General features: G+C 33.7%; 2 pseudogenes; one reads left to right on the forward strand and one right to left on the reverse strand.

Annotated features, from left to right (window-relative positions):
* Positions 1–208: 208 nt before the first annotated feature.
* On the forward strand, positions 209–4,671 carry LOC107903853 (protein DETOXIFICATION 21-like; annotated as a pseudogene).
* A 2,917-nt stretch (positions 4,672–7,588) lies between these two features.
* LOC107902344 (uncharacterized) lies at positions 7,589–12,686 on the reverse strand (annotated as a pseudogene).
* Between the last annotated feature and the right edge of the window lie 402 nt (positions 12,687–13,088).

Below are 13,088 nucleotides of genomic sequence, written 5' to 3' on the forward strand. Positions count from 1 at the left end.
CATACCTAGAAAAAATATCGAACCCTTGATCACTAGTTAAGGTAAAAAAGAATTTTACCATATCATCTAACTCCCGTAATTATTTTAATATTATATAGTGAAAGAAATCATTTATGCTATTGTATATTTTTATAAAATTTTAAGCAAAATGTTTTAATTTAAAAAATATTTTAATATATTTTAATCAATCCACAGCATCAATTAGTGCACCTTAGAAGTAAAAAAAAAAACTACTTTTTAATATAAAATATTTTCATTTATCCGGATTGCGAGTGCGGTAAATTTTATGGGAATCATTGCCCTTGGGCTATGCACGTGAAGTATTGGCTGCTAGCTTGCTTGTTTCATGAATATAAAGCAGGTGGAAAAAGGAGAAGAGAGCTTCGGGGTTTGGGGAACTAAAGAGGTTGTTGAACAATGAAAGGTGATATAAGCCAGAGGCCGCTTAAAGAAGCAGAAAAGATTGAAGTTGAAGAAGCAACACTAAAAGAAAAGATATGGATGGAGTTAAAGAAGACGTTTGTTGTTGCAGCTCCTGCAACATTCACCAGGTTTTCCACCTTTGGTATCGCTGTCATCAGTCAAGCTTTTATTGGTCATATCGGACCTGTTGAGCTTGCTGCTTATTCCCTCTGTTTCACTTGCCTTTTGAGGTTCGGCAATGGTGTTTTGGTATGTATGCCCATACTTTGGTCATAATGATCTTCTTTGCAATATTGTCGCTTTTTCATTTTTGTTACTAGAAAAATTGGGTTTCTTTTACTTCATCTGAAATATAAAGGCAAATGTTGTCTTCTTGGGGAAACCTTGGTATATCAGATCTCTGGATTTTGTTTTTCTCTGTGGTGTCTTAAGAGTTTTCTGAGCAGGGGCGAATTTGGGGAGAGGGTGGCAGGGGCCGGCCCCCTAAATTTTATAAAATTTCAATTCAGCCCTTTTAAGTTTTAAAAGTTTTTATGTTGATATTATAACTAATACTTAAAAATAGTATAAATTTGTGTTTGCCCCTCAAGTTTTCCAAAAGTTTCTTTAATTTTATTTCTTTTATAGAATTTATAAATTATTATGATAAATTTAGTAACATTTTTAATTTAATTTGGTAAACTAATACAAAGTAGTATCTAAATATTAATTTGGTAAAATAATTTATGCTTAAATAATTACAATATTTAATACAATTTGAGCATTTAACTTTTTTTTCTAAATATTAATTTTGGTGATTAAAATTATCCTGAATTTTAAAAAATACATTATTTAAAGTAGGCAATGCCATATAATGTTAATTTTGATGATTAATATTATCTGAATTTTAAAAACATATTATTTAAAATAGGCTCCGTTCGTATGAGTCGAACCTACTTCCAACATGTCTATTTTTTGTAATTATCCCGGGTTCCTAACAAAATTTGTGGCTTCACTCCTATCTACGAGGCATTCAATGAACAAAGGAAATGATTCCCTTCTTTACTTTCAAGCTATGTTACATGGATTCGTGTTAGTTTCAAACATACTCCCATACTTGTGTCTAAATATATGTTCTATACAAGCACTTTAGGAAAAAATAAAGGGTCTGAATAACATAGCTTTCCACGTTTCTAAAATGATGAATCAACCCTAATTTTAATGATGAATCAACCCTAATTTTAACTCTTTTTGAGTTTTCCACATGCTTCTTATTGTTTTCAATTTACTTGAGATGTCACCAATATTGCATAAAATTGCAAACAGAATTCTGAAGTAATATTGATGAAAACTTTAGACTAATATTTTGATGTAGTGCAAATGTAATGAAAGTGCAGTTGGGCATGGCAAGTGCATTGGAAACTCTATGTGGTCAAGCATTTGGAGCTAAACAATACCATATGCTGGGGATATACCTTCAAAGATCATGGATAGTTTTGTTTATGAGTGCATGTTGTCTTCTCCCATTATACATCTTCACCACCCCACTTTTTATAGCTTTAGGCCAAGATGAAAAGATAGCCCAAGTGTGTGGTTACATTAGCCATTGGTTCATCTTTATAGTCTTCTCTTTTATCATCTCCTTCACTTGCCAATTGTTCCTGCAAGCTCAAAGCAAGAACATGATTATTGCATATTTGGCCGCCTTCTCCATTGGAATCCATATCTTTCTTTCATGGCTTTTGACTATGAAGCTCGAGTTTGGGCTGGCAGGAGCTTTGTTTTCCACTGTTTTGGCCTATTGGTTACCCAATGTAGGTCAGATTTTGTTTGTTACTTGTGGAGGGTGCAAAGATACTTGGAAGGGTTTCTCAATGTTGGCTTTTAAGGATCTTTGCCCTATGGTCAAGCTCTCTATATCCTCTGGTGTTATGCTTTGGTAAGCTTTTTCGGTCCATCTTTGAGCCTCTTGAAAGAATTGTCGGATAAAGTTTATTATTTTAATGTTATTCGAACTCACAGGGTGAAATATGGATAAGTGTCTAATATTATGAAGTGAGAAAAGTTCGGATTAAATATAATCATTTATATTTACTCAAAATCAATCTAAAAAAATATAGATATAAAATTTTGCTTAAATCTCTTTCATTTTTATAAAGGATTAATACAAGTTGATTGAGGTCCACCTCTATTATTTTTCTAGTTTCTAAAGATATGTTATGTTTATTTAATAAAATTTTATATATTTTATCTTCCATTGAAATTTTAAACATAAACAACTTGCAGCTATTTTAATATTTATATTATTATATCATATATTTAATTTTTATATGATATTTAATAAAATTTCGAGTTAATCGAATTTTTTCGAGTAAATTCGAATAAGTAATTCAGGTTTCGAGTTCGAGTCAAGTTAAATTTTAAAATTTGAATAATTCGAATAACTTAAATAACAGATTGCTATAAATACATTTTTGGCCCCTATCAATTTGAAATAAGCAAATCAGTCTATCTCAACAAAAATTACAAAAAAATTTAAAATAATTTTTAAAATCCAAAATATTTATAAAAATCCAAAATTTATATTTTTGAAAAATTGTAAAATTTTTTAAAAATATTAAAAAATCTAAAGAATAAAAAAAATTTTAAAAAAAATTAAAATAATATTTTTTAGGATCTAAATAAGTAAATTAATGATTCAAGTTTATCATACTAAATTTTTTTTTCTTTGAAAGAGGTTTACAAAATATATAGTTTCAAATTTATGTTCTCTAACATCAAATAAATTATACTGTAACAAAATTTTAATTTAACATCAAATTTATGTGCGTTGGGGCATAGACATGTAGTCTAGCCCTTAGACAGACTTATTGGCCCAAATATATTTAGAGGGTTTCTGAAAGATCATCCTTGTACTAATGTTGGGATATGCATTGCATATAAGTACTTTGAAAAAATAAGAGTTGACTGAGATATTGATTTGAGTGATTTTGTTTGGATGATCAGTCTCGAACTCTGGTACAACACGATATTGGTTCTTCTAACTGGAAACTTGAAAAATGCTGAGGTGGCCATTGATGCTCTTGCCATTTGGTAAGTCTTTTCTGGTATTCCAATTGACTCTTTTTGTTGTTTTCATCCTATTAATATATAAATACTTCTTTTCAGCCTCAACATTAATGGATGGGAAATGATGATATCACTTGGTTTTTTGGCTGCTGCAAGGTATTGTCAACTTAAACCTTCGAAATGGATATATCAAAGTTTTTTTCTTTTTATACCCATTTGATAAATATGTTGAACATTGTCGGTAATTAAAAAAAAACAAAAAAAAGGAGTAACTTTGGCTGTGTGAGTTATGCTGGAAACTTTGCAGTGTTAGAGTCTCAAATGAGCTTGGAAGAGGAAATGCCAAAGGTGCCAAATTTTCGATTATCATGACAACTCTTACATCACTTTGTATCGGATTCGTGCTGTTCCTGGTATTCTTATGGACGTTTAGCATACATTTTCACCAGCAGCGAAGAAGTGGCCGAAGCCGTTGCCGATTTATCTCCGTTGTTGGCTTCTTCCATACTTGTGAACAGTGTTCAACCTGTGCTCTCTGGTAAATTTTCAGCATCTTAGTTAGATTCATGTGAAAAATAAAGAAATATTAAAAAAGTGTAGATTACATGTATATGAACAGGGGTTGCGGTGGGAGCTGGATGGCAGCGCGTAGTGGCATGGGTTAACATTGCCTCGTATTATCTAGTTGGCATTCCAATTGGTGTTGTGCTTGGATACGTTTGGAATATGCATGTCAAGGTTGGTTGTTTGCAAATATATGATATGTGGAATCAAATTGAAGAGTAGTTAAAAATCCGTAACTTGTTTGGCAGGGTGTCTGGATTGGCATGTTGCTAGGAACATTGCTTCAAACAATTGTACTGGTTGTGATCACTTGGAGAACTGACTGGGATAAACAGGTAATCTGCTATATTTACTTAAATTCCTTCATTTAAATCTCCAACTTAAAAGAAAAAAACATTGATTTTCAGGTCACCTTAGCTCGCACTCGACTTAATAGATGGTTTGTACCTGAATCAGAAGACAACCAAAATGTGGCTGCCTGATTTCAAATGCATTTCTTTAAAATTTTGGGGATTCTTTGGCCTCAACTTTGCAATATACCAAATGAAGTTACATCTTGTATGTGACTGCAATAATGTGTTGTGGATGAATATTTGTAACAAAATTTGATGCGTTGTAATTTCTGTTGCATTTTAACTTAGTAATATTATATTTGATTACGTCATTAAAAAAAACATTTTGTATAGAAAGACACACCATACAACATAACTATATGAATGCGTTAAAAAGAATATAACTGAGCTCCTTGGCTACTTTGGTACATCAACACACAGGTTATAACTGAGCTCTCATGTTACTAGTCTACTAAATTGGGAATTGCGGAGATCCATGCAGCATTTTACAACATCTGGCTAAACCAATGACGGGGCTGATGATGCTCTGCTTTCAAGCCTAAAATTCTCTAACTAATTTACATTATACATGCCCATCTCAGCCTTGATAATTTTTATGGCATCGCTTGATGGGCTTGCCGTAAAATCCAATACCTAATCCCACCATGTACTTGTACTGATGATATGGTTTTTCAGGTGAAGCTCACTGTCGCGGTACAGGCGGTGTTGATTGAGGGTTTTGACTGTAAAACCCAATACCTGGTGATTGGTTGCTGCTGAGGCCGAGACTCTGGCTGTGGCGGCTGTAGAGGTTCATAACCTGGTCTAACAAAACTCATTGCTATCTGGGGGGAAGAGGTGGTGGCGGGGGCAGTGCGTTTGCTACATAACCATAAGGCATTATCCCTACCATCATACCACTTGACTGCATGTATTGACTTGCCGGTGAATTTGCAGGAGATTGAGGTGCAGGGGGAATGGGAGGAGGAACAGAAGCAAAAGCAGTAGGAGTTTGAATCTGGTTGCCTTGGGACATCAGTTGCATACCAGTCGATGGTGGTGGGGCCACATTGATGACTCAATTCGATTCAAAAATTGAAAAAAATTTAGAATTTCAATTTAATCAAGTCAGAACTATTCGATTTTTTCGAGTTCAATTTGATGAAATCAAATAATTTAATTAATATATTTAGGTAAATATCTCTTAGTCCTTATTAATTTTGAAAATAAATAAATTGGTCTCTTTCAACAAAAATTATAAAAAAGATATTCAAAATAATTTTTAAAACTCAAAATATTTATAAAAATTTCAAATTTTATTTTTAAAAAAATTCTGAAAAATATATAAAAATTTCAAATTTAAAAATTTCTAAAATAATAATTTTAAGATCTAAATAATTTAAGTTTATCATACTAAAGTATTTTTTCTTCTTATTTGCTTTGAAAAAGTTTTCAAATATATATTATTTCAAATTTATATGTTTTAACATGAAATTAGTTATAGTGTAACAATATTTTAGTTTGACATGTTTAATTTTTTAATTTAACACGAACAATTTCACTCTATTCGATTTAACTTGAATTTTATTTCACTCGACTCGATTTGATAAAAATTTCAAATCAAGTTAGGATGATAAAATAAAACTATCAACTCGAAATAGGTTCGCAAATCAACCAGTCTGATACCTGTCTTCGGATCGATACCCCAACTGGTTCTTGGTCCGACTAGTCAGTCTGGTTCAAGCAATTATGACTCTAAGTCTCTACACTTTATACATTTAGAATTTAGTCTTCATACTTTTATTTTCAAGAATTTAATCCCTCTACTTTTTTAATTTAAAAATCTGCTTTCAAATTATATATAACCACGTAACATTTTAATTGAAAAGTTAATGACATTAACTATTTGAACTAATTAACAATATTATAAAAATATTGAACTGATTAATAACATTATAAAAATAAAGAAACCAAATTATATTAGAAATTAAAGTATAAATATTAAATTTTAAATTAAGTGTATTAAAAGGACCAAAAATGAAAATAACCTTTTTTATAAAATGAGAAATGAAAGAAAAGGAGCGTGTGGGTGCGTGCTAGGTGTGAGTATATAAGTATATTTTAAGCATATTAGAAGGACCAAAAATGGAAATTTCCCATTTTTATAAAATGAAAAAGAAAATAAAAAACATATTTGTGTTTGCCACGTGTCAGCACAAGGAAGTTCTTTGGACCCATAGATATATAGCTAGTTGTATAGATATCCAACTGAATTGATTATTTATATTGAGTTCACAATGAAGCTTTTCTAAGAAACTATTGTCAAGAGTGACAGCCTAGATGGTTGAAAGCAGTGATCCATTTTGAAAGTTTTAAAAATATAAATTAATAAGAATTTAAAAACTAGAATGAAAAAGAAAAGGTTATATTTACAAATGAAAATAAAAATAACAATTATAATGATGTCGAATGCAGATTTTCATCTTTTTCCGAACATATATAATGTATGTACGGAGAAGAAACCAAACATCAGAGCACATCTCCATCCGGCAATAATGTGAATACATGTTAGAAAAGCAACTCCACAAATATGATTAGAATTAGAATTGAGCACTTCTACAACCCCCATCTATAATTTACACAACCAAATATTCAACCATCAAAATCAATCATATACCATTGAAAGGCAGAAAACAACCAAATAAGAAGAAGAAAAAAAAAGGAACAAACCAAACCACAACTCATTGTTGAAGAAATCAATCAATCAATAAAAAAAAAATGACTACCATTAATCAAAAAAACATGATGGTAACCAAACTAGACAACCCAAAAACTTAAGGAAACTGAAAACACCAAACTTACTTCTCTTTTCTCTTTCTGAACTATATATTTTCTTGCCTGGAGCTCGAGCTAGAGCTTGAGTCATTAGATTTTGTTTTCTTACCTTTAAGGTTCAGACTCGATTTTCAGATGCTTCTTCATTAGCAGCATTCTCCCTGTTTTCTTGAATACCAGAGACTACATTACTAGTTTGAATCTTTTTAGTGGAAACCACATCATTCTGCTGTATTTCAGATGATCCATTTCAAATGTCTGAAGAATATGGCAGCTCTGCTGAATTAGATTCCGGGCTTTGTTGGAAAGCTTTACAAATATCCTCTAGAGATCTTACCTCAACAACAGGTAATTTTGGATTGGTATCTGCTTGATCCTGTGGATTCTCAATCATACTTGGTGGATGAATTACTTCCTTCCTCAACATCGATCCCTTCATAAAGTTGCTTGAAAGCCAAATCAATATCTTCTACTGATCTTGCTTCAAGAACAGGCTGATCAACATTGGCCTTGGTCTTCGTATCCTCCGGTAAGACTGGAGATTCCGTATAGGCAATATGAGATCCCTCTGGTAAATCAGTTTTCCTGAGATTGAAGTCCCCAATGGCATCCAATTCAGAGAGAATTTTTTCATTAATCTCTTTAATCTCTTTATCCTCTTCATATATTGCTGCATGATTAAAGTGTTCTGACAGATCTTGAGGGCTGCCCTCACTTTCCATTTCATTTAGGATCCGCTCTTTCAAATCTCGATCCGTTGGCAATGAATGTTCAGGACTCTCAGCAGGAAAAGTAGATTCCGAAGTCATGCAAGTGTAGTTTGCTGAAAGTTTGTCTTCAGACCCAGGAATTTTAAGTAAATCAACATCATTGTTGCCAAAGTCTAATTCCAGTGTAGACTCCATTGCAATAATAGATGGTTCCTGAATAAGAGTGGCCATAGTTTCATGTCACTGTTTTAATTATAATTAGGGCATGCAAATACCATAAAAATGTGAGATAGATCACGCAAAATGCAGGAAACATAGTACTAAATCTAGCAAGTACACTAGAGGAAAAAGGGTGCATATGAAAGCAACTGAAACAAACATATCAACCTCCGCGGAAAATTCAGATATCCAATGAAATTCGGACAAATAATGCATTGAATAGCTTGAATGCCTTGGTATTTAAGTGTACATGCAATAAGAACACAATATACTCAGGAAATCAATCGCTCAGCCCTATGAAATCTTAATTATCCATAACTATATTAATTTGATTATCATATAATATAATCCATGTTCAATTAGCTACTTCAACATGATTACTTGACTCAAAAATAATATCATTGCTGGCATTAAAGGTTCTTTTATAAAAATAAGGCAAAAAAAAGAAAAAGAAAGATAACATCTGATATTTAACAAATTAAAGAAATTATTGAAGGCAAAACATGCAAAATATTGATAAGATTACTCTTCAAAGAAGTATGTCAATTCAGCCACATGAGGAAATTTAAACAAATATAAGAAATTCCTATGAAAACTTACCTCCAGCTTATCATGTTCATCAATGGATGGTTCATCCATAGAATTAGACAGCATCAGCTGTTTCTCCAATGCTGGTGGGTTTTCTCTAGAAGGCAGAGCTTGATAACTAGAGTTAAAAGGAATTCCCTCCAAATTCATATCATGGTCAACATCACAATCAATCTTTGAATCTGAATATATTGGTTGAACTTGACCCATTTCAGAGTCAGTTTTAAGCACCTCCCTGAGGTTAGCCTTTGAAGGGTTAACTTGAGCCACTGTTATGTGATAATATTCATCCTCTGTGGATGAACTTTCATCATTGTAAGGCATAGCCTGGAGAGTCAAAGCTGTGGAAGACAACTCCTTACCCTTATCATGGTGGGCTTCAACATCAAGACTTGCATCCAAGTTTGACAAATGCATTTGACAGCATTCAGTCTGGATGATTTCTTCCTTGGGCCAAACACCACCCGCTACTAAGTCATGCTCTGATGAACTTGACGAATGTATTTCATCTCGCTCAAGCAGAGTGTCTTCCTTTACAACTGCATGCCAATCTCCTGCTGCAGCCTCTGAAAATTCAACGGGGTTCATCAGATGCTGTTGTTCTTCTGGTAAACAATCCAAAATCTTACCCATTCCTTGCTCAGCAGCAAGATTCATCTCTGCACCAAGGCTTAATAGGTCCTCTTGATGGATAAAGCTGTCTTCCTTTTTTGAGAAACTGTCCTCCAATCCTTTGTCAGAAGATGACGAGCCTGCATCTGTTGAAACATATTCAACCACAGATTCAGGCACTGGTGATACATTATGATCAGAAAAAGTGGAAGAAACCCCTGATGAACCAGCATCTGTACCATCATGCTCACTGATCTCTGGTAGATCCCTTACCCTTGGTTCGTTTTCAAACAAATCCAAGGATGCTGCATGCATCTCTTGAAAACTAGAAGTACCCTGTTCTCTTGTTTCACCAATTCCTTCAGGTTCCTTATCAATTGACTCAACAAACATTGAGGGTGACCCATTTCAGATGTCTCAGCTTGTGCCTCAGGAGATGCAGATGAAAATGAGAGGATCTTCTCAACTGATGGACTTGAATCATAAACAGGTTCGCTATGCTGATTATCACCCACCTCCCTAGTTGTAAAATGGAATTCTGATTCTTCAAATGATGGTTGTATGGATATGGAAGATTCTTTAATTTCATGACCTCTCGGTTCAAAACCTGCAGCTTCTACTCCAGTGAAATCAGATATCTTTTCATCTATTTCCGATAACGATGACAAACTGGACCTACTGCTAAAATCCTCATCAACTGGCCCTGTTCTGGGATAAATATCACTTGGATTGAGTTCCAAATGAGTAGTTGCTCCAGCTTCAGTCAAATTTGATTCTGTTTCAGTCGTATTGAATTGCACATAAGCAGTTGCTCCAGCATCAGGAAAATCTGATTCTGTTTCCAGCTGACTTTCTCCATCTCCGAATGTGATCCCAACCACAGCAAGGTGAACACCTCTATTCTCAACTTGATCAACATCTGCAAGCTCAACATCCCCAGACGATATGCTCTCTTGTTCATCATGGAAAGAAACATGATCTTCATTTGTGACCAATTCAGTTTCTTGAGAAATGTCTTGCTCATATGACTTCTCCTCCTCATCCACAACTGAACTCACTGATTCAGTATCAGGAACAGAACTCAACTTCGACTCACTAACTTCACTTGACTGCCTATGGAATGAAGAAGAGCTAGATCCTTCAGTTACTAAGTGCTCTGGGACAAAATATGGTTTCCACTTAAGCTCTTGCTGAGGAAAACCTAAAGATGATGGTCCCACATTGAAGCTTTCATGTCTTCTTAAGAAGGCTTCTCTTTGGGAACTGTTTCCCTTTGATTAACACCAGCAAACTCCTCCTGGAAACTATCTCCTTTAAGATCGGGTTTTTCCTCGCTAGAGTCATAAGGAAGATCAAAAGGGTTTCTTCTTGGCTGCAAAATAGTCGGAGCAGACCCCGGAATGGGCGGTAACCCTAGGTCATCATAGGAATCATATGGAAATTCAAATGGATTATGTCTTGTTGTAGAAATTGGTGTGATGTTTAAGGGAATATTAGCACTATTCACATCTATCAGATTCTTCTCAATCATCAATCTCATGTTTTTACGGGCTCTTCTCCTTGCAATAAGATTATCCAATCGTTGGTTTCTTTCGAGCTCTGAACTCCCCAAATCCATGAGATTCTTTTGATCATCCTCTGTCCATTTGATTGCGGATTTACTTTCATCCTCTTTATCTTCCTTAGCTCCATCTCCCGCATCCTTCTCATCGTCATCATCATCATCTTCCTCCCTTTGATTTTCTAACTCATCGGACTCAACACTTTCATCATTATTACTATCATGAGACCTCTCTGAGATGGCATCTGAACCATTATCAGACAACTGAGCTGGTTGTGGAGCTCCAGAGCCCAAAAGCGGATCCAACTCATCAAGCATCGGAATCATATCAGCCATTGAAGCATCAGGAGAGGAATTCTCAGCACCATCAGAACCAAAATCCAACGATTCATCATCACCATCATCCTCATTGTCCACAGCATGTTTCCAAGAGAACACCAGAGAATCGAATTCATCATCCCTTTGTTCATCACTGAGATCTTCAATGAGTTTGCAATCCTCCACTTCAAGATTCCTATCTCCTACAGTATCCGTCAAAACATGATGATCATCCAATGCCTTCACCATACTCAACAGGCCTTCACTTCCTAGAATCTCCTCCTGGATTTCCCTCTTCTTCTCCACCAACGAATCATTCAATGATCCCTCTACCTCATCAATCACCCCATTCTCACAATGAATATCCCTAGAATCCAAATCGTCATCCACCAACAGCTTATAACGAACTGAACCATCATCTTCCTCGACTTCACCAACCTCATTATAGACCAAATTAACTTTCTCCTCAGCATTCTTGACTATACCCCACCTCTCCCCTACATGTCTTTCTTCAACAAAATCATCACCACCAACATTTCTCTCCACAACAGTATTGTCCTCAGTAGCCCTGGTTTTCAATTCTGGAACATCATGGCTAGCTTTCTCTTCTTCCTTTTCATTGATTTCAGGTATGTATGGTGACCCAAAACTCAATAGTGTACCAAGTAAAACAGCAGTGCAGACCAAAACAGGAGATGCAGTAACCAAAGCAGAAAATAACAAAGGAAATGAGGTATACAAAAGCATCAAAAAGCAAACCAACCCAAAAAAAAATGGATGATTCCAAACTGATCTATAACATATTTTAACTGATATCACCATTAATTTCCTAACTCTAACTCCAAATTCCAATCTTTGAGTTCCCATCTCTCACTATAATGATAAACTTTTTATCTCGTAACTTCCAAACTGTTAAGAAAAAAAAAGAACCAGTTCACAAAAAAAAAAAACAATTGGATCCAAAAGAAACAAATATATTATAAAATTTATGAATGAACTCACCTTAGAGATAGAATTAAATGAAAGACAGAGCAATCAAATTAAGATCAACCCAATAGCTAAAGAGCAACAATTAAGAGTTCTCCAGTGATGAAACTGACAAATAAACAAAAAAAAATCAAAATAAAATTTTAAACAGAGCTGAATCACGTAAAATTGAAAGTTTCAAGCAAGAGATAAAAACTCAACAATACCTGGGAAAACCCAGAAACCCCGAGGATTTTAATACTTGGGAAATTGAAACTGAAGGCAACTCTGAAAAGGCTTAAATACAAAGAAATCAGTAATTAAATTTCAGCTCTGTTTTTATTCTCTATATTTATTTTTTGCTTACTTATTAAAACAGCTATGAAGTAGTGATGGTGTCGTTTTCTCTCTCTCTCTCTCTCTCTCACATTTGTTTATTCAGTAGTTTTGCAGATAATAGAAAAGAAATGTGAGGTGGCACAAAAAGAAGATCAAGAAAGTGAGTGATCGAAAACGGAAAGGAAAGACGGTTCCTACTTCCTAATATCATTATTACTACGTGTATATGTGGGTTATGTAAGGCATGTTATCTAAAATTTATTTAATAATTATTATAGGTGCTAGTAGAGAATTTATACATGCACCTGAAATTCTATTCTATTTAAAATAAAACATAATAAATAATGAAATATATTATTTAAAATTAATTAATAATATACATGATATTAAAATAAAAAAATTAAATTAAATTATAAATAAATTAAAATTTAAACATATAAATATATTATATTAAGATTATTAAATGAATTCGATTAAAAATATATAACCAAATTGAAATCAAGTCTTGGTTGCGTGGTAAATAAGTATGGATATAAATCCCATCATATGCATATTTTTTTTGTCCTTTTTTAA

The sequence above is a fragment of the Gossypium hirsutum genome, chromosome D13 (assembly GCF_007990345.1).
Source record: "Gossypium hirsutum isolate 1008001.06 chromosome D13, Gossypium_hirsutum_v2.1, whole genome shotgun sequence".
Taxonomy (NCBI): domain Eukaryota; kingdom Viridiplantae; phylum Streptophyta; class Magnoliopsida; order Malvales; family Malvaceae; genus Gossypium; species Gossypium hirsutum.